This window comes from Rhinolophus sinicus, linkage group LG09 (assembly GCF_036562045.2).
Source record: "Rhinolophus sinicus isolate RSC01 linkage group LG09, ASM3656204v1, whole genome shotgun sequence".
Lineage (NCBI taxonomy): Eukaryota > Metazoa > Chordata > Mammalia > Chiroptera > Rhinolophidae > Rhinolophus > Rhinolophus sinicus.
The window spans coordinates 71753418-71778376 of NC_133758.1; the positions used below are offsets into that span (position 1 = coordinate 71753418).

Here is a 24959-nt window from a genome sequence, read left to right on the forward strand (position 1 = left end):
CGGGACGGAAGCACAGGCGTTAGCAGCCGCGCCGCGCAGGCTTTCGACGCTCCGCGACCTCTCTCTACGTCAGGGACAAGGCAGGGGGACTGCCTTCCAGGTCCCAAGCCACCGCCACCCCAACCCTCACTGCCAAGAGGGCAGCCGGCCGCAGCCAGGGGTCGTGTGTTCTCTGCTCTCATTACCCCAGCCCCTCCGCTCATTGAGAGATGAGGGTCACTGCACAACCCGGGCCTACTCCATCCCTTCGACTTGGCCACTTCTAGCTTCCTGGAGTGTCATCAGGTCTGACAGTCCTGTGTGTATATCTGACTTGGCCAGCATTTGAATCAGAGTACGCATCTGAATCACCTGGGGAAGTTGTGAAAAATACAGATTCCTCGGTGGCCAGGCCCAGAGATTCCAGTAGGTAGGACAGAGCCCAGGAATTTCTCTGCATTTTAAACAGGCATCTAGATGATTCTGAGGATGGTCCAAGAACCAAGCTTTGAGAAACACTAGTCTGAGTTTTCTGGAAAAAGGAGAGTGACTTTCTCGACCATTAGGTGTCACTCAAAGCATAATTCTTAGCTACCATCAGCTAGTCTCAGGATTTGGATAAATACATGTAAAAACATTCATTGTTGTCTTTTAGAAATCATTGACCTTAAATCTTTTCTTTCTAGGAAGCCTAGTTTCAACATTTATTTGAGCTTTAATATCTCTCTACTTTCAGAAAGGATTTGAGACAACTTACAACAACAAAACACATACAAAATAGAATGATAAAAATGAGAAATGATTAAAAAAAAAAGCAACTACTGGTCAGAAGCCAAGTAGAAGGAGACCAAATGTGTTAATCTGAGATGAGTTAGTTACTACTATGAGCACTAACATTACCCTTGAGTTTCTGGCCACTATAGCAAAATTAAAGCAGGAAAATCCAATGACGCAAACCCTTGCAATTTGTAAGGGATATGTCCCAAGACATGGAAATGCTCAAATTTTGGAATATCATTCTAGAGTGTAATTTCTCTCCATAGAATTGGTGTATAGCCATGAATGGGGAACAAAGAAACCACACTGATATCTGAATGCTTGGTGGCAGCCAGGTTCCCTCACTAGCTGAAGAGATTCAGCCCCACACACCAGCCTCAGTGCATGTGATTCAAATTCCTGTAACATTACATGTCAGAGACTCTCAGGGGCCCATATGCTTATCAATCTGTGAATGTTTAGGGTCTACTTTGTTTAAAAGTTGAGGATTCTTATCTGGTAACTTTGATCCTGATTTAGAAAGAGATAAGGAGAGGAAGAGGGCAGTGGGGTGGATAGTTCCAATAATTCTGGCCACCTGTAGGATATCAAATCAACTGTAGAAATGTTTCTCCTTTCATGTGAAATTTGAATGGAGTATTTAGGGCAAAATGTTCTCTTCCTTCTTTCCATAAACTGATATCCATCATCATGTTTACATAGTAAGGAAAAGAATCCTAGAAAAGCATCAGAAGACCTGGAATCTAATCCTGTCTCTGGCATTTACCAGTGATATGATTTTGGACCAACTACTTGATCTCTCTGAGCCTCAAGTTCTCTCTTTACAAGGTAGGGATAAAATGTCTACCTCGTGGAGGTGAGATGTGCACTTCCTAAGGGAGAAGCGTCTTGCAATGGGAGGATTATAACTATTTTTTATACATACCATGTTTCCCCCAAAGTAAGACCGGGTCTTATATTAATTTTTGCTCCAAAAGACGCATTAAGGCTTATGTTCAGGGGATGTCATCCTGAAAAATCATGCTAGGGCTTATTTTCCGGTAAGGTCTTATTTTTGGGGAAACACAGTAGTTGGTCAGATTTTCCTTTTGGGGCCCAGTGGCTGCCTACATATGGACTGGACCACACTAACTGGCATATTTGCAGTTGAGGTTTTAAATAAGTGCAATAAGTCAGCCATTCCCATATGTGGTGATTCTCTGGTGTGGTTTTGCTGTACCTCCGGTATCCTTGGTTACCTTGTTAAAATTGAACTAACAAATGATCGATGGTGGCAGTTCCACCAACATACGAAGATATTGCCTGAAAGAGTTAAAGCGGTCTTTAAAAGGCCTAACTAGAGGGTAGTTCTGCAATGCTAATCTCTAACTTGGACCATGGTAGTGATTTGGACCAAATTTTCATAGCTTTTTTTCCCACCATTACATCACATATAGTAGAGTCAATTAGCTGGCCTCAAATTATTTCTGAGATACAGGAAGGTTAAGATTATTCACACCATTTCCTGAAAGAGGAATTGAAACAGAGAGGTTAAATAACTTGACCAAGATTGCAAAACAGGTCAGTCAGGAAAAATGTCTGGTTTCTTTACTCTTGTTACCGAGAAAATTTTCCTAAGTTGTTACCTTGCAAATAGGATCAAAGTAGGTGAAATGGACATGCCCAGTGGCCACTGCTGGCCAACAGGAACTAGATCCCATCCTTGAATAGAAAACTTAGCATTTACTTCTGAACATCTTATTTGCAGTGATAAACTAGAAGGTGACATTATTCAAAATACAAAAGAATCCCTCTTATTATAAAAATATTTCTCAAGTGTTTGTTTATATATCATTAAATAATTAGTGGAAGAAGTTAAAAGCTAAAATATTCTCAGGCACTACTGATTAAGAATATTAGAATGAAAATGAACTAGATCATAAAACAAAGTGATTTAAAAGATGGACACTTATATATGTGGTTTAATAGTTTTCATTTTTCTGGAGAAGGATTCTCCAGTTCAATATTAGACATGCAGCCTCCACACCAGGCTGAGCCTACAAAGCTCAGTAAAGCACCAAAGACAAGTAGCAGGCAGCCCCTTCCCCACCTGCGCCACCACCTGCCTCATCAAGGTGACAAGAACTGCAGTGGTCAAGAGCCTTCTCTCACATTTCAAACTCCAGTTTTCGTGAAATCTTGACACACAATAACCAGAAGAATTAATCACATTTAGTTCTTATTTCTTCAAAGCTTATTGTTTTCTTTCTCCCCCCTTCCATTCCTTCTTCCCTCTCTCTCTCTTTCTCTTTTTTTCTTGAACCTGACCACTGGCTAATGTGTGTGATCACGTTCATTTATGAAGTCATTGTCCAGGAGAATAAGCTCCACACATCCTTCCCGTCTGAGATGTTCTAACTAGGATTAAAAATAACAGAGTTGCATCCTGGAAAGATGAAATCACCCACGGGGGCCTGCTGGAATTTCTGCAGCCCCTTTGTCCAAACAATGTCCCCAGGCCCAATTGATGCAATCAGAAAGGAAAAAGCCTTTTATTTCAAACTGGCCTCCTCCACCCATACCTGCACCTGAGTAAAACAACTCTAGTCAAGTTACCAATGATCTTTCTGATGTCAAATCCAGAGGACTCCTCTCTGTAGTCATCTTAATGCTTTATCTCACCACATATCACACAGCTGACCACTCCCAGAAACAAGCTGGACTCTTGGCTGCCGTGACACTTCACTCTCCTGCTCTTTGTCCTATTGCTCTGGCAGTTCTTTCTAAATTTACTTTGTTGGTTCCTATTCTTTTACCCGGCCTCTAACATTGGCATTCCTCAGGGCTTAGTCTTAGGTCATTTTCATTCCTTATAGTCTCTCCTAGGTGTTCTCAACTATTCATGTAGCTTTTATATAACAGTACTACCAAATGTTTCTGCTGAGCTCCATGCTACCAGCTCTATGCTGCTTTATCCATCTGCCTACTTGATCTCTCCACTAAGATAGTTCATTACCACCTTCACTTTGGGTTAGGGTGTTCAAGAAGGTAATAACAATATTACCACCATTGCTTACGACAAATAATGGCAACAGCTAACACTGACCAGGTACTCTTTTAAATTTTTCAAATTTATTCACATGAAAACTTGCACATTTTACAGATGAGGAAACTGAGGCACAAAGAGGTTAAGTAACTTTCTCAAGGCTGCCTGGCTGGTAGGTAATGGAACAGGGCTATTGAATGATTTCTGAAGTGGGCAATGTTCAGCTGAAACACTGTCACTAGGCTCCTTTGCTCTCGATTATTTTGATTGAGAAATGAGGCTCATCTCTTCTTCTGGAGTATATGACAGAAACTTCCATCTAAAGTGATTGTCAGAGGCAGATCCATCATTATTCCAAGTGGAGACTCTGAAATGCTATTTGTGTTTGAACCTTAGGCACAGAAGGACAGTTGCTACAGTGAGGGTGTCGATTTGTGAAAATGCTGGAAGTATGAGCTGGAATTAGAGGATAATGAAATTAGATTTCCTAAGGGCAGGGCTAAAACTATGAACTTTGAAAATATTCCTCACAGTGTTACACTTTGAACCTAGATTGAATTGAAAATACTTATACTAGATATTGTAAAACATAAATTCTTTTACTGCTCAAATGAATAAAATTATTCTGCAAAGAGATTCATGGGTTTAGTAAGTGTTAACTTCTTTTCACAAAAACCTTTCCTGTTGTAACCTGTAGTTGGCTGAGTTATAGAATACTGATGTGGTTGAATCAAAATATATTTTCTTCTAATTTAGAATATTATGGGGAAATATAAAAATAATTAGAGTAGATCAAAGGACAGTAATATGAAGTCATTTGATGTTTAAAAGATAAATCTTTTAAAGATGTATTCAAATCATAATGGTTCATTTGCATCTGTTCAACCATCTCTAAGGTGATTGCTTTTTGTAACAAAATACAAATAAGAAAAATGTGCATTTAAAAATTTTAGAACAAATTGTTTTACTTTGCTTCTGCTCTATGTGAAGCATTGTTTCCAGTCTGGAGACATTGTTAACGGCCTTCAAACATGTATTTGTGTCATTTTTATTACCACAGAGATGTAAAGTAGGTGTCATAAACATTAACAACTTTAAAAATTGTGGCCATACTTGCTTAGTGATGCTTCACAGCTATATACTCATTGTGAAAGCCTAATCAAAGTTGGGGCAGTAACCCCTCTCACACTGTAACTACCTCCAGGGCCCAAAGGACACATCTCAGGGCTCGATGGGGCTGTTATTGCAGCTACCATTGACTGAGTGCTTCCTATGGACCCGAAACTGTGTGTATCATGCTGTATGTTTCATGTACATTATCTTTTCATCCTCACAACAGTTCTCAAACAATGATGCTGTTATTCCTATTTCACAGACGAGGAAACTGAGGCTTAGATACATTAAGCAATTTGTTAGGACCACTCAGGTAGTAAATGAGAATCAGGACAACTGACTACATAATTCTAGAGCCCAAGCCCAAACCACTAGTCTATTCTAGTGCTTTCTAAACTTTTCCACATCAGGACACATATAAAACGATAATATTTAGGCAGTGCACTGGGGTAAACATGAAAACGATCAAGGTCAGATGACACCAGCCAAGCCCTTCCTGTATGTCCCAATAGTTTGAACCCAATTTTTAATAGCAAAATGCAAATTAAAACTACAATGAGACACCACTACACATCTAATATGGATACAAATTTTTTAAACACACTGAAAATAACTGACAAGGACGTGAAGCAACTGGAACTCTCATATGTTTTTGTTAGGAATGAAAATTGGAACAGCCATTTTAGAAAACAGTTTGGCAGTTCCTTAAAAAGTTAAAGATTCAGTTACCATACAATTCAGCAATCTCACTCTAAGGTATCTGCACAACTGAAGTAAAAACTTATGTTCACAAAAAAAACCAAATGTGAATATTTATAGTGGCTTTATTCTTATTCACCAAAAACTGGAAACAATTCAAATGTATACCTGGTGAAGGGTAAGCCCACTGTGGCACAAAGTACTCTGCTATGAAATGGAATGAACTACTTATACACCCAACAGCATGAGTGAATTGCAGATGCATTACGCTAAGTGAAAGACGTCAGATTCAAAAGGTTATATACTGTGTAATTCCCTTTATATGACATTCTCAAATAGACAAAACTAAACGGACAGACTGATTAGTGGTTTCCAGGGTGGGAAGAATGAGAGAATTGAGGGGGTTAGGGAACTGTTCAGTATCTTGAGTATGGCAATGATTACATAACTGTGTATTTTTCAAGACTGGTAGAACTGTACACTAAAGAGTGGTTTTTACTGTATGTAAATTATACCTGTTTTTAAAAATGTGAAAAAAATTAACAGTGCTGAGAAACTTTTTAAGCCTGGTGTGAAGAAGTCTTTTTAAATTGGTTACACCTATTACAAATAGTGTTTCCTAATTTGCTTAGTAGCTTTCCTTTTTCCCTCACCACTGGACTAAGGAAAGTCTCAGCCCAAAGAAACTGATAATGAATTCTGAGTTCACAGAGTCAGCAGAATCTGAATAAAAGAAGTTTTACTTGAATCTTTAGAAAGCTCTTTAATCTCAAAGCTTTTCTAGAATTGTGTTGTTCATCACAAAAACACAGCCCCGTCTTATTTGGCAGAGAGCAGAAATAAGAGAATAAGCAATCCTAAGTTACCTATTTCATGGGAGAAATGATGAAACTGATAATATCCACCTCTTGCCAAAGATGGGAGAAGTGGAAGTGAGCTCCTCAGAGGTGACCCTTGGACTTCAGCTAAGTCTGGACCTCTGCGGAATGCAAACAAGACCTTCTTGATGATCCCTTCATCAGCCTCTGGAAGCCACCCATGGGCAAGACTCAGGTGTAAGATTAATTCACTGCAAAACTGAGGCCCCACAGAGATGTGCAACCATATTCCCATCAATATGTCCCCAGGGAACAAAGTCCTTTTTTAACAAGCTGGCTGTTTAAAAGCTAATAAATTAGTGGAAGCCGAGCTTTTGTGCCTGGAGCCATTCAATTTTGTTATCATACTTCCTCAAGGTTATCCTTAGACAATCTTTTTTCTGTATCCAATTTTAGTTTTCAAAACACTGTCCTCTTTTTTATTCATGTCTCTCTCTACATTGCAACCTAGTAGTCAGATGCTCTATCCATCCTTTTTTTCCTTTAAATATAATTTATTTTTGATCACGAAATATAGGCAAGGGCCAGACTGAGCATGGCGTGGCATGCTGGTATTTATGGATGTGCATGGGCTGGGAAGACGTTCCCCCATGCATTTCCCACATTCTAGGAGCCGCAGAGTACAGTATAGCACCATGTGGGAAGTTTCAAACAGATGCCCTATTCCTAGCACGGGGTCCCCTCCAATCACAGTTTTCTAGCTCACGTTTGCAAATACTGAAACAGAAGGGACTGCGTGTTCCTTTTACTGATTTTCCGAAACACTCCATGAACAAGTAAGACGTGGACAAATTATGCCTGCAGGCCAGGCTAGCACGAGGAATAGTCTTTATTACTTTCAGTACAGGAGCCCCAGGTCTTGAGGATCTCTGTGTATTGGTCAGTTTTCTTCTCCATGTTCTGTTCAGCCTATTTCCATTGCCTCATGAGCTGTTCTTTTGTCCAGGAATGAATTTTGGCCTTCTCCTTCCTCTCTCCCTCCCGGGAGGCTGTCACCTCCTGGTACTTTCAGCCAACCTCATGAGCCAGGTGCCCCAGCGAGACAAACTTTCACGGAGGCTTCAGACACACAACCTGAGGGCAGTGGGAACCACTGTCCACCTTTTCTTGTCAGAGGGTGGCAGGCTCCCATCAATCACTTTTCTTGTCAGGATGGCCTGGCCTTGCTGTTCGGGTGGGCAGCATGCCTCCACTGTCCACCAAAAGATGCAACTGGGGCCTGATGGTATAGGGGTCACAGGCCTGGTTGGTGTTCATATGCTTTCAGAGAAAGGCCAGGTATGTTAACTTTTTTCTATAGAAATTTCCAGAAATGTTCATGATGTCACAGCATATGACCACCAGCTCTGGCCTTGCTTGGTCATGGTGGTGTCTGGTGGCCAAGGAGATATCTTGGCCATTGAGCACCAGACCTGCCCTTCTGCCATCTTTGGTGGGTCCCTGGGGAAACCTTGTTATTTTTCCATTCAACAGATATTTATGGAGCACCTACTGCTTACATTATAAAGGTCTATGCACTGAAAATACACCTGTGAAGAAAGCAATATTCCTGTCTTTGTGGGTCTTACTACCATGTTTCCCCCAAAATAAGACCTAGCTGGACAATCAGCTCAAATGCGTCTTTTGGAGCAAAAATTAATATAAGACCAAGTCTTATATTATATTATATTATATTATATTATATTATATTATATTATATTATATTATTATACCTGGTCTTATATTTATTTTTATTCCAAAAGACGCATTAGAGCTGAATGTCAGGCTATTGTCTTATTTTTGGGGAAACATGGTATCATAGTGGAAAAGACACAAAATTAATAGACAAATAGGTAATAATACCAAGTTTGGTATGTTGGTAGACAAATAATAATAAAGATACCAAGTCTGATATGGAGCAGTGCAATGCAGAAAAATAAGGCAATGAGATAGAGAAAAATGTGGGCTGTTTCAGATAAGGTAGTCAGGACTTCAGATAAGGTAGATAAGGCCTCTCTGATGAGATGACCCTGAGCAGGGGAGCAGGCGAGGAACAATTCACGTAGGCAAAAACGGAACATGTGCCAAGAGAGGGTTTGGCATGTTGGAGAAACGGAAAGTAGGATTGGAAGGTAGACGAGGGGAAGCGTGAGATCAAATAGAGCTTTAGTAAGGAGTCTGAATTTTATTGTGTGATGGAGGCTATTGGATGGTCTCAAGTGGGGGGATGATATTTTAAAAGGCTGACATGGCTGCTACGTACAGAACAGATTGCAGGTGGAATCAAGAAAACCAGTCCAGAGCCTATTGTGGTAGCCCAGGCAGGACGTCATGGTGGCTTGGATGAGGGAGGTGGTGATGGAGGTGGTGAGAAGGGGAAGATTCAGGATATGTTTTGAAGACAGACTAGATTGGACATGTTGATGGATTGGATATGGGATGTGAGGGAAAGAGAATAGTTACAGAGGACACCAGGTTTTCTTTATATTTACTCATTAGAAACTGTACTGACCTTCACTTAGACTTATGCTCGGCACTGGAGATATGAAGTTGAAGAATAAGAAAGTCTTGCCTTCAAGGAACTCGTTAGTGTCCTATTGCACTGTCGGTGGGCAGGGAGAGAACAGATTGCTCTCTGGGACTTAGGGGAAGTTTTAGTTTGAGTTTGAAGGGAGAATAAGAGATCACTAGATGCAGAAAGTAGGGAAGAGTATTCCAGAAAGTGGGATCAGCAAGTGCTCAGTGGGGATGGTGAGAGGTGCCTGGGAAGTGAGGGAAGAGGAGGCTGGGAAAGCAGGTTGGCCAGAACCCAGGGTGTCAACCAAGCAGGGAGAACTTCCCCCTAAAGGCAATGGGGGTGTTTATAAGAGAAAAATGATAAGGGTTACTCCTCCTTATTTAACAGGCTGATCAATTCACTGATCTTGACAAACAATTTACACTTGAAGTAAAACTAAATAAAAGTGTGTTGCTTCAATAAGAGTATCACGTTGTTTTAGATCCTTTTATCAAGAAATGACATTTCTTTTTTATTTTATTGGTATTGGCAAGTAGAAGCATGATCACTCTTAGGGCAGAGAAATGCTATTAATCTTGTGGTTAATGAATATTTATTGAACATCAACTCTGTGCCAGACACTGTGTTAATTGCTGGGAATTCAGCATGAATAAGATGATGCCCTGGCCCTTGTTAGATGAGGTAAATATAGAACAAGTGATTTCAAATGTGATGTATCATTAAAAGAACAGTTTAAAAAAGTAAAGGTGCTACAGAAGCATTTAATGCGGAGTTAACCTCCTTTAGGGGTTCAGAGAGGCCTCCTGAAGAAAGCGGTCTTTCAGTTAAAACTAGATTGATTACAATTTTATTATTAGCAGCTATGTCATCCCCTACTTCAATAATTAGCCTTTCTTTCAAGTGGTTGCTTCTCTTTTGCTTTGAATCATGTTCAGCTCTTGCCTGCCTTGAAAAGAGAAAGAAAAACATAAACATCTCACTATTTTATACACCCCAAACTAAGCTTTTCATTATTCTCCAGAATCAGCCTCACAATTCTGACTTCTCAGTATTCCTACATTCACACTCATTTGCTCAAGTTCTGTGTATGGTATTTGAGGGGAGTCCAAATAGATCACCATGCCTGAAATAGGCAGTGAGGTGCAGAGTGACAGGAGATGAAACATGACAAATTTCATTTGCAGGCCATGCAAAGGACTGGTAAAGTCCCTTCTGCAGGTATTAGAGAACCAGCGGAGAATCTGAGCCTGGGTTTGGAATGTCAGTCTTCACAAACACCAGAGATGGGAAAGAGAACTGACCTCTAGAGTTGAGGCAGTGTAGATTTATCTTAGCTTTACTACTGACCAGCTCTGTGGCTTTGGGACAATTACTCAACTTCTCTGAGCCTAAGTGAATAATAATTACCCCAGACATCTTTTATAAAAATTAAAATTACCCAAATTTTTTATAAAAGTTAAATGAGCATCTAACAGTTTTTGACACATACTAAGCACTTGTGAATAATAATGATAATGGTTAAAAAAAAACACCCAGCTAACATGGATGCTTAGTATCTATGCTAAATGTTGTACATGCATTCTGTCACTCAGATTTCACAACAAACTTAGGAGATAGATACTGTTGTTATCTTCATTATACAAATGAGGAAACTGAGGCTCACAGAGGTTAACTGGTTTGTCCAGGGATTGTTTCCTTCTACTCTGTTTGGCCTTTATGTAACTTTTACTTAAAGTTCCCATTAGAAGCAAAAAGGAGTTGTGGGTTTATCACTTCTTTCCCACCTGTTCTGCAGAAGATGTGAGCAGAGCCACAACCCTAGAGGGGAACACACAGTTACAGATCCTGGTAGATCTGCCACCTGGACAGTCCACCTGAGAAGGGACCAGAGCTCATAAGGCCTCCAGATTGAAGAGCCATCATATAGACAAGCAGGGGCTGCAGCCAATTGGAACATAGGGCCTGGGGGCAGCAGTGCCCTTAGCGCCAGTGGCAGATGCCTGGTTACTGCACGCCCCTTTTCCCCATAAGGCAGCTGACGATGCCAAAAAACTTTGCTTCCTACCCAAGGGTTGCAACAAACTCCTGCATCTCTCCTGCTTTGATAATAAAGAACAAATGATGATACTATTTGAGACCATCTGAGTCCTCATCCGTGTTTAGCTGTAGTTACCTAGGTGTGTGTATTGGGAGGAGGGGAGGAGTGGGACAGGACTTGCACAGGTGGGGAGGGAGGGGACTGATAGGAGCCAGAGCTTGATAACTTTATGGAGATCAGCTGAAGACAGAGGTGGTACGGGGGATGGGGGTGAGGGAGACAGTGGGTTTGCCTTACTTTCAAAAGGAGAGTTTTGGCTGGGTTCGGAAAAGGCTGCCTATAAATTTTTATTTCTGCAAAGTCTCAGACCTTCCTAGAAACAAACTGATGGTTATCAATTTCTGTAGCATTTAGGGCTCATATATAATGGCCAATTTGAAGCAAGTTTCATTTCATTTTAGCAAAAGGTAAGGCTTTTCATTGGAGTCACTTCTTCAGAAATAAAATTGAACTGAGAAGAAAGAGCAGAAGCTCTATTTGACTATTACCGCGGATGACGGTTTATCAGGGCCTCAGAGTTTTACAGGGTCTGTGCACACATGGCAAAACCCAAATGTGTCAGCAGCCCCGGCAGCTTGGAGAAGGGGCTGCAGACAGGCAGGGGCCAAAGGCCGGCTCAGGGAAGGATACTGGCAGAGGAGTCCAGAGGGGTCCTCGGTGAATTGTTGGCAGAGATGCAGACTCAAATCTGAGAGCCAAACCTGTGCAGCAGGCCCCCTTCTGCTCAACACACATTTGCTGAAGAAGTAGGAACTGGTGTGTGCACTTTGTGGCCTACACATTTGGTCCCTTGTCGCTTCACATGAATAGATCCTTCAGCGTCAGCGTCGCCTCCTCAGAGAGGCCTCTCTCACCAGCTTGTCGTCCAAAGTGGTTATTTTCTATTTCAGCTCCTTTGTTCCTTTCACAACATTTACTACGGTTTATTTGTGTGTGTCTCTTCCTAGAGTATAAATTCTGTTGGACAGGGACTGCGATCTTTCTTGTTCACTGTTACAACTTCAGTCTCTAACACAGTGCTGGGTACATACCAAGTCTTCAATCAATTGAGTGAAGAATTAATAGGTCAGTCTGAGATCACACATTCTCCTTTCTTGAGAGTGGAACCACAGCTAACCTTAATAATTTAGAGAAATGTGGACAGACCTGGTATATTTGAAATAAATGTATATGTATCAGTATCTGTATCTATGTCTGTATCAACATGTGACATCACTTGATGTTATAAAATTCTTAGTTAAATGTTATTATATTACTATATTGCTCAGTGGAAAAAAATGTAAGATTATTACACACTAAGTAAAAGTTGTAGGGAAAAATTTTCTATGAATTGGTAAAATCGTGCTACTCCAAGCATCCTCCATAGACCAGCAGCCCTGGCAGTACCTGGGAGCTTAGCAGAAATGCAGAGTCTCAGGCCTCACCCCAGACCACTGAATCAGAAATACACTTTAATAAGCTCCCCAGTTTGAGAAACTGCTCTAAAAGATTCACAATTTAGCCTATTGGATCATTTTGAGAACTGTCGGGGGCAGTTTACTGAAGTTGAGGAAAGAAATATCAGCTTTCTAGGGCACTGAAGTGAATGATAGTTCCAGGAAGAATATGATATTCTGTGCTTCACAGGTTGACTTTTGTTTTTAAATCCTAAAGAAAGACTGTCGGTTAGTTAAGTTAGTGGGTGTTTTAAGTAAGCACAACTCATTACTGGCATAGGTAATTAACAGCATGGACCCTTTCACAATGTCTTTAAGGACACACAGTAACCATTCTTTCTCTATTGCAGGTATGACTGGAGAGAGGGTATCTGAATGATGAGTAGTGCTTTTGAATTTTTACAAATAATTCTAACTGTTAATATTCACTTACAGAACTTTAAAAAAAGTTAGCTATTGTTATTAAAAAACAACTTGGAGCCTGTTTATCCAGTTAACCCATTCCTGAGATTGTCAACTCAGTACCTCCACCCTTTTCCATGAAAATGATGACGGCTCTTCCCTGAAAAGCTGAGTTACAAAAACCTCGATTCTCTAGATTGTAGCTGTGATTAACAATAGGTGAAATAAGTGGCCCGATCTCTCACTTGAATTAATAGACTAAATAAGCAGTTATTGGATGCCTAAAGGTGCCAGTGTGGGGCAGTGTTTGGGATCAAACGCTAGTACTTGATTCCTGCCTTCAGTGAGATGATGTGAGGTTGGTTTACTGGGGACAAACCTCTCCCTGGCCTGGGGAAGAACCGGGAATTCCCTCTCTCTTTTATCAATTTAGTCAGTGCTCTCGGTCCCTAGGAGGATCCGTGGCAATGAGAAAGTCTTGTTCCTTTTCATCTGGAAAATTAAACCTCCTCCCGAAATATCCTTCTTCTCTGATCCTCATCAGTAAGGATAATCTGTCCTATACTCTAAGCAGGTTGTTTTTATTCTGTAGGCCTCCAGAGCAGAAAGAAAATGATTTTCGAAGCTGCCTCTTCTGTTGAATATGCTTGGCACATTGGCGCTAAACAGGCAATAAATCATAATAAATGGAAATAGTCGCTCATGGCATGATCTGATTGAGTCGTTTAAACAATCACTGTGTGTTGACAAAGGGTAGGGTGATTATGCCAGAGGAATTCAAAGGTGCTAGAAACAAATGAACTGGAGAAATTGCTTGAAGAATGCGGGGTTTCTTTCAGGGCAATAGACTTCCTCCATTCTGGCTCAGCTTTGAAGTCCATAACCCAGCGGAATGAGTCATTAATAGACAGCTAATTCTTCGGCACCATTCTCCATGGAGGGGGTCCGACCGCATAGCTGCCACCTGAGATTTGCCTTCTAATTCTGCAGAGTTGAGAGATGAACCTCACAGTGACCTGCTAATACTATTCTGCAGGTGGGGAGATGAACCTCACGTTAATGTATGGGTAAAGTCCTTCACAGGGCAGCTCCCATTATTCGTAATAACAATAATCCGTGCAAATGGGCTGCTTTTGCCAGCGCACTCCGGAGACATCCCATTGATGCTCTGGGGGCACCCCTCTGGTGCTCGTTGGTGGAAGCTATTTTTGTATATTTTCCAAAGGAACGTGCGGGAGGGTAAGCGACCTAGTCTGGGTCACTTTGCTAGCAGGAAGCAGGTAGAGCACAAAACAACGTCTTTCCCACCCTCTCCCGGACTAGAGCACAGAAGAGCGGAAACGCGGGCGTCGGCCTGAGGGAGGACGAGCGCCCCTGGCGGCCTCCAGGCCACGCCGCAGCTTCCTCCTGACTGCGTTCCGGGACCCCCACCCGCCTCGGTCTCTCAGCATGAAGCGGGGGCGCCCTATTCCTCAACTTTCCCTGGGTCGGTAAGGTCACCCCACACGGGTTCATATGGGTATCCCTAGACTGGGAGTGAGAGGATCCTCCTCAGACCCCACTCCAAGTAGACGTAGAGTTGTGGGTCTCAGTCCGGGATGCACGGGCGAATCCCCCAGGGAAATAAATGCCCCTGGACCAATCACCTCCAACTCTGGACTTGGGTCCCAGAAGCCGGTTCAGAGAGGGTGGCAGGCGGTTCCCATGTGCAGGCGGGGCTAAGACTCGCTGCCTTAGAAACAGCTATGAGTGGAACGTTAGTTGGTAACAGCAATCCCAGTCTACTTTTCATCTGAGCAGTCCCAGCGCGCTTTAGGTTTGCCTGTTGTTGCATCATCTCTGCTCATTACCGTTGGACTCAGGAGTGATTGCTGATTTGAACTGAAATAAACGACGTAACTGCTAAGAGGCTGATTGGGGAAGCATTAATCCTTTGAGAGGCCTTTCAGTGAGTGCAAGGGTACCCCATAATCGCAGGGTAGCCTCAAAGTATGACTGCGGCTGCCACTGTGCCCAAGGTGGCGGGAGGGTGAGCGGCGTGGGGCGGATGCCCGTTGCCCTCCCTGGCAGCATCGGATCCCTCCATCAGCCACTCAGCGGAATGCTCAGGGTGTGTTGGCGGAGGGAAGACAGAAACCTAACTCAGGCTTCTTTGGTCCGAAGCTTGGTGCTTTAGCGTGAACCATGAAAAGAAAACCCCCATCAGCGTTCACTCGGGGCCGGTTTCCCGAGGCTGCAGCCTGATGCTGGAAGGATCCTGTGCCTTCGACACTGAACATGCCTCCTCTTGAGGCTTCCTGCACTTGGGAGCACTTAGGTACAAGATGCAAAACACAGGAAGGGCACTTTCAAAACAGAGCTGCAAATCTGGCTGAATGAGTAACTCAGTAGGAAATTCTTGAGGCCCCGGAGCTTTGCAACCTCTAGTCGGCTCGCGGCAAAGCTGCTCATGAGGCTCCTCTCAACCTGGAAACTCAGCGCGTTGAATGTCAGTCGTTGTGCCGCGCTCAGAAACTGCCGGACTCCATGCACTGCGTCCCTCTGCGGAGTTCACTGAGTGGGCTTCTTTAAATAAGGCTTCCTGTCCAAAACACAACCTCGCAGAACCCTTCTTCTAGGGGTTAGGCTGCTGTCTGGGTGAAATGAAGAGGTTTCCCATGGAGGAAATGATTGGCAGCTGTGAAGCCTTCCCCAAGACACTTGGGCTGATGAGGAAGGAAAGCCTGGGCAGGCGGAGCTGCTCCTTTTACCCGGGGCTGTTTTCAATGGCTGAAGGCTGGTCCCAATAAAATGGACACTCAAAGCATCTGTGCGTATAGGAGACATGAGTCTTAAATAGCTACGTCTGATCTCAGATCAGTAGTTTTATTTTCCCCTTTCTTTATTCTTTCTTTCTCTGTTAAGGTCTTTGAAGAGTTTTGCTCTTGACCCCAAACAGCCAGGGTCAGGGGGCCATTGTTCATGCTTCCAGTGGTTGAGGAATGTGTTCTTTGACTACATTTACAGACTTTGATAAATTAGCCAAAGAGCAACGACATGATAGTTTTATAGTGCGAAAGAGGCAGCTCTTTCCTGTTCTGGCAAATCTTTTAGGCCCTGAGCCAATGGGGGCTGGCTCCTGCTTTGTAAGAGTATTCTCTATAATGGTTAGAATCCGCGGACATTTGGGCATCTCTGGAGGGTTATAGGCTGATCAAGAGGGCAGTAACTTCTCTGGGCTATTGTAATGCAGGTCTTAACAGTCTGTGCCATGGGGTCAAATTGCCCCTATTCCAGTCTCTGAGCATCCTCTCTGATTAAGGCCACCCAACACTCCCTAAACCTTGGTTTTCTTATTAGTAAAATGATAGTAATTGTAGTATCTACCTCACAGAGTTGTTATGAGGTTTGAGTGAGCTCAATAACTTAAGGCACCCATCAGAGTGTCTGGCACATTGTCAATATGTAGTAAATGCAAAATGAAGTAAGTGCAGTTGTTACCATTGGTGAACCAAAAAAGACCCCATCCCCTCCAGGCTCTCTGATGGCCCGAATCTCCTGGAATTACTCTGAATGAGTCAGCTTATCCAGATCCAGAGTATCAGAGCTGCGGGACATCTGGAAAAGCCAAATGCAGCTGACTGACACAATTTCCAGAACCTCCAGAGCCAGGACTTCATCAGTACATCAATATACACAATATGCAGGAATTACCATCATCCCCTTAAACAAGCTGAGTAAAGTTTCTGAATCGGGCCAACAGGGAACAAGGGAGTAAAGAGAATACTTTGAAGTCAGAACATGGGTACAAGTACATTGTCCATTGCTTACTAGCTGTGTGACCTTGGGCAAACCACTTTAACCTCTCTGGGCCTCAGTTTTCATAACAAGTGTTAACTACTTCCCTTGCCTTCTTCATAAAGTTGCTTTGTGTGAAATAATTAAAGACTCTGTACAAGAACACAGTACAATATTATTTTTCTTACCTTATCACCTGACAAGCACTCTCTAAAACAGTAGTTTCCTTTTTTTTTTGGGGGGGGCTGCATTTTAGTGACTGAAATTGATATAAAAGGTTTTGGATATCCCGCAGGTCAACTGGATGGGCCCTACTGTTTCTGTGTGGCAGGTGGAGTATGAGATGGGGCCTCACTTTGTGGGGAGTTTGTAATGTGGACCTTCATATTAGCTGTCAAAGTCAAGAGAAATTTGCACCAGAAACTTAAGTTTTAGATTAATCTTTAGAAGCACAGCTATTTTTTTGACGTCTGGGAGTGAGAAGGATTGCTCAACATCTCCATTTATATGGACTTGAAATAACAAAGCTGGATTAGGGGTCGGGGTTCAGAGGGTCTGAGAGGAGGTCTGTCAGCACCTTCCTCTTTAGCACTTAAGCTTGAACGAGTCAAGTGAATCAAACGCATTTTAATGGACGTGTGGCTAATGTCTTCACAGTCTTTTCACATTATTGTTTAGGACAGAGTGAAGGACAATCAGTCTTGTGCTTCCTTTTTGGTAATGCCTTTCCGTAAGCTACAAAAATCCACAAGTTACTGAGAGGAAATAATTATAAACCTCAGGAGGTGTAAATTTCAGTCTCAAAACTTAAAAACAGAGCTGAGGTAACTTACTAAGTATAGCTATTACTTTCACTAAGTTTAATTTTTGCCAAACTGGAACCTAAAGCAAATGCAAAAAGCATAATGACAATGAATGGATCAGGCCAATTACTCAGGTATAAATCTTATCTCTTTCAAGTTCAAGCTCATTCTTTTTACTCTTTCATCTTCCCAGGATAGCTTGATTAAAGATAAATGGAAAAAAAGGGGTAATTTGTGTCATAACTTGTACTTCTATTTATTCCATTATTTTATGAGAAACATTCATTAAAATAATGTGATTTCTCTCCCCCAAATTTACAGCACTATTAATATTCCCTTTTCAGGATCCAGAGTTCCCAGGGCATTTTTTTCTCTTGTAAGATTGTCACCCATTATTTCTAAGTGGACATATTGCTGCTTTAAATAGGAGGTGTGTGTGTGTGTGTGTGTGTGTGTGTGTGTGTGTGTGTGTGTGTAGGGCTAGAGAAGAGACTTTTTCTTCCTCTTCCAACAGAGCCAGCTCTTATCACAACTATTCCAGGGACAGAATGACAGGGGTGTAAGAACCACCCACAATAGTATTAACATAGCCTCAGACTCCAGAGTCATCTTTTGCTGAACACTAGCGAGTCACTCAATGTTAATGCAGCATTTTAGTATAGCTTTTTATTCCTAGCTTATTGTTTTTCATAGCACACAGGTTGGTATGGCAGTAGACTGAGAACTCTTTAATTCATTTTTTCATTTGACCAATGTCTTTGGAGTGACTATTAGATAGTAGGCACTCAGGATACAAGGGTCAACAGAACAGTGTCCATGCCCCTTGTGGAGCTAACATAACAGTTTTTTTCAGGGGGCGGGGCGGGGGGGGCGGGGAGTCAGAGAATCAATGGCAAAGTCAGTTTGACCATTCAAAAGACCTCAGAGTCATCATTTGCTAAAAGTGGGAATAAAGGTCAAATGTAAATGGAATCTTAGGACTCGAAAGATTTTATTTGGGAAGCCTCCTTCAGAAGCTTGATGACCTATCTAAGCGGAGGAGACATAGGTATATAGGACAGCAACAGCTTATAATAATCTTTGGTTAGAGGTCTCATTTTCTTCAGTTTCTTTCTCATCCATCCATTCATCCAAACAAACACTAAGTGGCCTATTCCTATCACTACCACAGAGCATGTGCTAGCCATTGGGGATATAAAATGAATTTAAAAACTGCTCTTTCTGATCCTGTGGCGTTCATATTCTAAGGAAGAGAGCATGTCAGCTTCAGAAATAAATATGATAAATTTGTTAAGGACTTTAAGAGTTATATACTGAGGGATATGAAGACATAGAAAAATTACTTAGAAATATATTGTTGAGAGAAAAATACCTAGATAATGATGGCATTTTCATGAGCCTTCTCAGTTCCAGTCAACAATTTTATGGTTATGTTTACACATGGAATAAGCCCTCTTTGTTTTCATCTGAGACCGAAGATTCATTTAATCAGAGCTGGTTTCATGTACAACTATGTGCGGTTCTCTTAGTAAAGAGCATGGATGTGAGTGAAAGCACTTTAATTTTAAAATTAATAAGCATAGGTGAGTTAGAAATGATGTAACTTTTCAAGATCACTGACCTTCCTACTTTTCCATTTCTTTGATCAGCTTTGCTTAAGACATAGACTGGTTTGAGCTTTCTTCTTTAAAAGAACAGAGTTTTAGTAGTGTCATAGGTTTGTTTCTCAATCTGTTTTCCATTGTCTGCTAACCTTAATATAGGAAATAGTGTGAAAGAGAAACTCAATTGCACTCTTGGCAGCTAGATAGCTAGTTCATTCTTGGCTACTGCATCTTTTTTTCTCTTTTTTTAAATTTCTTAAATTTTTTTGGCTCTAAAGCTTTCCTAGCTGGAACCAGGGCCAGATCAAAGTACAGATGCTCCTTGACTTGCAATGGGGTTATGTGCTGATAAACTCATCATAAGTTGAAAATATTGTAAGTCGAAAATGCATTCAGAACGTCTCACCTACCGAACGAACATCACCGCCTGGCCTCGTCTACCCTAAACGTGCTCAGAACACTTCCTCAGTCTACAGTTGGGCAGTGACTTGGAGTTTCATCTCAAGAGTAATTGCTTTTCTCTTCTTCTCACCAGATGCAGGAGACACAGATGGGCATTTTTTAGATATGATGGGATGTGACAACGCAAAACATAATATCCAAAAAACACTGACAACACAGTGTATTGTAAAGTATCAGCTGTGTGCCCTCGTGACTGTGAGGCTGACGGGGAGTTTTGGGTTGCTGCCGCTGCCCAGCATCAAGAGAGTATCGTACCGAATTTTGCTGCCCCAGGAAAAGATCAAAATTCAAAATTTGAAGTATGATTTCTACTGAATACGTATCGCTTTTGCACCATCAAAAAGTTGAAAAACTGAAGCCAAACCATTGTAAGTCTGGGGCCATCTGTACAGTTTTTCTCTAATTGATGTAATCTGGCTTAACTCTGAAACAAGCTGGCTTTTTCTGTAGTTGAAAACATTTGGTGACTATGGCAACATCTTCACTAGCCACCAAGGTCTGGGAGTGCTTCCTTGTTGGAAAATAGTCAGGCATTCTGTCTTTCCCTTTGTGCTATGTCCCTTTTAGGCAAACAGCAAACCTCTATGGGTATATCCAGGGTGCTTTGCAGCCTTATCGCACACAGTTTAAAATCTAAGTGGGAAATGCGACATCTCTTCTCCATTCCTTCTTCCTTAGCTCTCCCCTGCCAGCGGCCATCCTATATACTCTGTTCTAATGTATAAGCCTTCGAATACTTGCTGTCTTGGACACTGCACAGCTTTGCACCCTTTTTGTAAATGCCAAGGTTGAGAACCAGATGGCATCTTGTGTCCCAGATCTGGATGCCTTGTATCTACAGAACCTGAGTGATGAGCATACAGTTGAGAAACTGAGGAACTAGGAACTTAATACGAAAGCAGGCATCCCACATCTTCTGGGGCCTAAAAGGGTCAGAAATGGGAATGTCTCCAGTATCAGGCCCAATGAGGACACTGCTGAGATGACCTGGGTCACTATAGGTGAGGCTGTTGACCACTCAGTTTGAATTGCTTCAACATGGCTTCTGTGGGCTAACGACTATGACCATGGACTAGAATAAGCCAACAGCTTCATCTGAGGCGAACTATTTGCCCAGAGCTCTGACAAGCTGACAGTGGTCAATCATAGGACCACATAAAGAGCTCTGGGGACATTGCTTTTAATCAACTTCCACTACTAAATAACTCATGGTAGTTCTAAAAAGAACAAAGTTAGCTATGGAGAAACTGCATAATAGCTACAGCTACCCTTATTTGCCAGGCAGAAAAGAAGGAAATCAAAAGGTGTAATTCAAAAAGGTAATGATTTATAATTACTTTTTATTAATAGAATTAAGCTGTATTATGTCTTGAGATGTCTTTATTAGCATATCATAAATATGCTAACAAAATGTTCTTCCCAAATTAAAATATATATAGGCGGAGTAATTTTAAAGTCATACATTGCATGTTGGTTTATAACATTAAATATTAAATACATTAAGTGTCAATATAAAGTAGCTTGAGGACATTTTGCATCACTAGCTAAAATAAGTAGGTAACTGCTTATCAATCTGTATATAATATATAGACCAAACCCTTGTTGACAGGAAGTAAAAATGATTATATCAACGAGTCAGAGAATGGGCACTTCTTACAAAGAACCACAGCATGAGGGGATATGTTAGGTGCTCTGTGTGTGTCATCTTAACAGAAAAGGAAGAGAGATTGTGGCAGGATGATTTAGGTTATCCACAAATAACAACTTCTCCTGAGAAGCCTGTTAATATGGGGTAGAATTGAAATGGCAGTAGAATCTTCTTTCCTAGAAATCTGTCTAGCTCAGCTGCCTACAGGAACTCTGGCATAGAACTCCCTGAGGAGAAGAAAATGTCTGGGAGTATTTCCTGGCGAGCCTGTAATTGCACCCGCCTAGCTTCTGCAGGGCAGCATGAAGGTGTTTTAGAAGGCCACTGAGCCTTCTGGGATTCTCTAAGGATGAACTTGTCATTTGCCTTAAACTTGCTGCCATCTTGACTCCCCCACTTTGTTTCTCTGCCCTCAGTCACTCAGGAGCCAAGCCTCCCCTGCTTCTCCCTAATAAGGTAACTGGCAGTTCATTGTATCACGCCTTCTTCTCCGCTCCCACCCTCGTTGACCCCCCGCCCCACCACTTTGCAATGGTTGTCACGTTGTCAGAGCTGCCTCCACCTCCAGACTCTCCAGCCTTCCCACTGCTGACCTCGCCACTGTGTTGCCTCTGTGGTACAGCCTGGGCCTAAACTGTAGGCCCTACCGCCCTCCGACTGTTCCTCTGGCACACACCTTACATTCCAGTCAAATAGCCTGACCTGCCTTAATTCTCAAGCCCTCACGGTCATGAATTGTGCATCTGACCGGACTGTCCCCTACCTCTCTGCCTCTGAAAAGCCTGCCTGTGCTTCCCGGCTCAGCTGCAATGCCACCACATTCCCGAAGCCTTCTTTGATAGGCTTCCTCGCTCATTCACTCGCAATGAGAGGTACACTTTGCCCCTTTCTTTTGAGAACCTGCTGGCTGATGTTTGCTTACTGACAGATGTGTATGGGCCTTGCCTATTCGGTAACAACTGCGGTTTATTCATCTCTCTGTTCCTTGCAGTGCCAAGGTAGGTGCCTTTGTTGACTCTAGGACTGAATCAATTCAGAGAAAGCCTCGTGCAGGCGACATTCTGGAATGAAGGCTCCGAAGTTAAATGGGTAACCAATGGATCCTTAATGTCCTCACTGGCATGTCTCCTAAATGCAGGGTATATAAATTGGGGTAACGGCTTTACGTTTTATACTTTAAGGGATTGTATTTCAGGAAGAAAGCCTGGGTGGAGAAAACAGTGACTCCCTCGGAAGTTGCCTAAAAGTCCTTGTGTATATAATTCATAGTCTCACATATGTATATGTGAGATGCATATGATTATCAAGATGAAATGTGTCAGTTGAAGTCACTTTTTCATCTTCCTCTTTATTCTACATGTTCATTAAAAATATTTTTTCCTGATTACTAAAATAATATATTGGAGACAGTATGGATAATATATAAAAGTGTATTATCTGGGCAGTAATTCTCATTACTCAGAAAAAAAAAAACAACTTTGTTAAAAATTTGGATTTCTCTCCAGTTTTTTTTCTTTCTATAACATTTCTCCTCCTTACCCTCATATTTATGTAAACTGAATTTTTATGCGGCACTGCTTTAGGGTTGGGAGAGTGGCTTGTCTTATGGCCTCCATTCACCCACAGATGGATCTCAAACATAAATAGTTCTGTTGATTTCTGGTTTTAGTTTTAGAGCATTTTAAAAAACTTCCAGTGAATATAAAGAAAAATTTAAAAAAGGCTTCAAAATTAATTTTTAACTTATTCTCTCCTTTCCCCTTCAAATGTATGACGTACTGCCTTTGTTTAAAGGACAAGATATGATGAGAAAGAGACACTGTGAAATAAAAGATGAGATGGAATCTCATAATTACCACCGTATTACTAGTCTGATCGGTAAAGCGATTCTCCCTGCAAATGGTCACTGCAAACTGCAAACAAGTGCAAAGATGAGGAATGAAAGGAGTTTAAATTCATCTTTGGCTCAGGACATGTAGGTTTAAAGAGTGTGGATGAAATTTTTTCCTTCTAGAAATTTCACTCAGTTCTCATACCTTGGCTAATGTCTGTTGCGCTGCTCAGCCATTCCTGCCTGACTGAATTGTTCTCTGAGCTGTTCTTCCACCATAAATCATGGCTGAGGGCTCTGTACTTACTCTTGTAATCTGCTCTGGCCTGTAACAAATGGTTGCAGACAGAATTGCAATTCCATGATGTTTTAGTGGCTTGTAGTAAAGTACCTCACAGCTTTTAATGCCTCCTCTCCACCCCCAATCATGGATGTGGGTGGGGGATCTATTTGAACTTGATAAACAAACCTATCAGTTCCAAGGATACAGTTTGCCAGACTATGCCAGGTGACAACCTGTACCTTGCAGAGCAAAACCATCATTGCAATGCTTCTTTTAAAACATTGCAGGGATGTCTGAATGTTTTCTTTTATTTAGTTCAGAAGGGGAAAATGAGAACCCCAAGTATGCAGGTTCTCACTGAACATCAATGTACTTCAGAATTTATATGTGTAATTCTCCACACATTTGTGCTCGAGATGCTCATGCTAAGATCTTACGGTCTTTTGGCCTATGAAATATTCCACTATTTCTCTTTTCGAATACCATTTTATACATTGGGACTGATAATGAAGGCTGTATGATACCTATGTAAAAGGTCGATAAATTTTTCACAACAGAGAAAATTCTTTATATTACCAGGTAGAAGTTGTCTAAATTTTCCATTTTTCTCTTCTTAAGAAGTTTCCTCGATTCTTTTTGCTAGCTATTTCATATTTATTAAGTGCTATAGCTGTGTTTGAATAATATACTTTCATACTCAATTTTGTCCTTCAGTAGTTTTCACCCTTAGCAATAAACCCGTCTGAGTCTTAGGGATCTCAGATTTAAATTGCCTGGTGGTTTTAGACCAGTGTTATTGACTAGTATGCTGATTCTTTAGTCTCTTTTTTTTTTCTACATCATAGCTCTTTAAATTAAGCCAATCCTGCTAAAAACAATAGAAAGGCTGTTTAATGTGAAGATTGAGTATGAAAGAATATTCTCAGCTCACACAAGACAACTCCTCTGACCATGCAAGGAAGTCATCTCTGCACAGCCACTCAGTGACGCAGGAGGGTTTTGCACAGGCTACTGCTATGCAGCCGAGAATATTACTAAATGAGTGGAGAGAAGGCAAGGAAATGGAAATGTTTGTTTTGACATCAGGATTGTAGGCTAGTGGGGTCAGAAATTCCTTTTGTGTCCTGGATTTCTGAGTTGCTATGTGGAGATGGTTCTCCTCTGGGTCTGATCTGTCCTCATCTAAATTAAGGGACTCTCTGAGGTCTGCTTGTGACAACATCACAGCTTAATTACTTTCTTAATAAAATAGTACATATGTACAGGATAAGGCATTGTTACCTAGTTAACATGGGATCCACGGGTTCCCTCAAATATTACCAACTCAGCAGGTTGTCCAAACTGAAGTATTTTCACACTCAAGTCAACAAGAATGGGCCTCAAAAATCTGCTTTGCTGGGTGATACCTCTGAAGCCAGAAGCCAGTGGCCTCTTGGTGACGGTCAGTCACCACCTAGGACATCAGCCGGCCTTGGTTCTGTGAGGAAGTCACTGTTTAGTGTGCTGCAGGCCAGTTTTGCCATTGGCAAATGAAGCCTGCCCAACATTCACTCTTGGAGTGCCTGAAAAGCTCTTCCTGCCCTTTCTACTGTTCTTTCTGTGGAAAAAAGCCATAGTAATGCCAGTGGTGTCATGGGCATGGGTCTC

At 41.7% G+C, this 24959-nt stretch overlaps 1 protein-coding gene and 1 pseudogene across 9 annotated transcripts in view; both read right to left on the reverse strand.

Annotated features, from left to right (window-relative positions):
• MAGI2 (membrane associated guanylate kinase, WW and PDZ domain containing 2) overlaps positions 1 to 24959 on the reverse strand; it is a 1294930-nt gene that overhangs the window by 3223 nt on the left and 1266748 nt on the right. The gene's annotated exons all lie outside the window — the stretch shown is intronic.
• LOC141573112 (large ribosomal subunit protein uL13 pseudogene) lies at positions 4 to 14419 on the reverse strand (annotated as a pseudogene).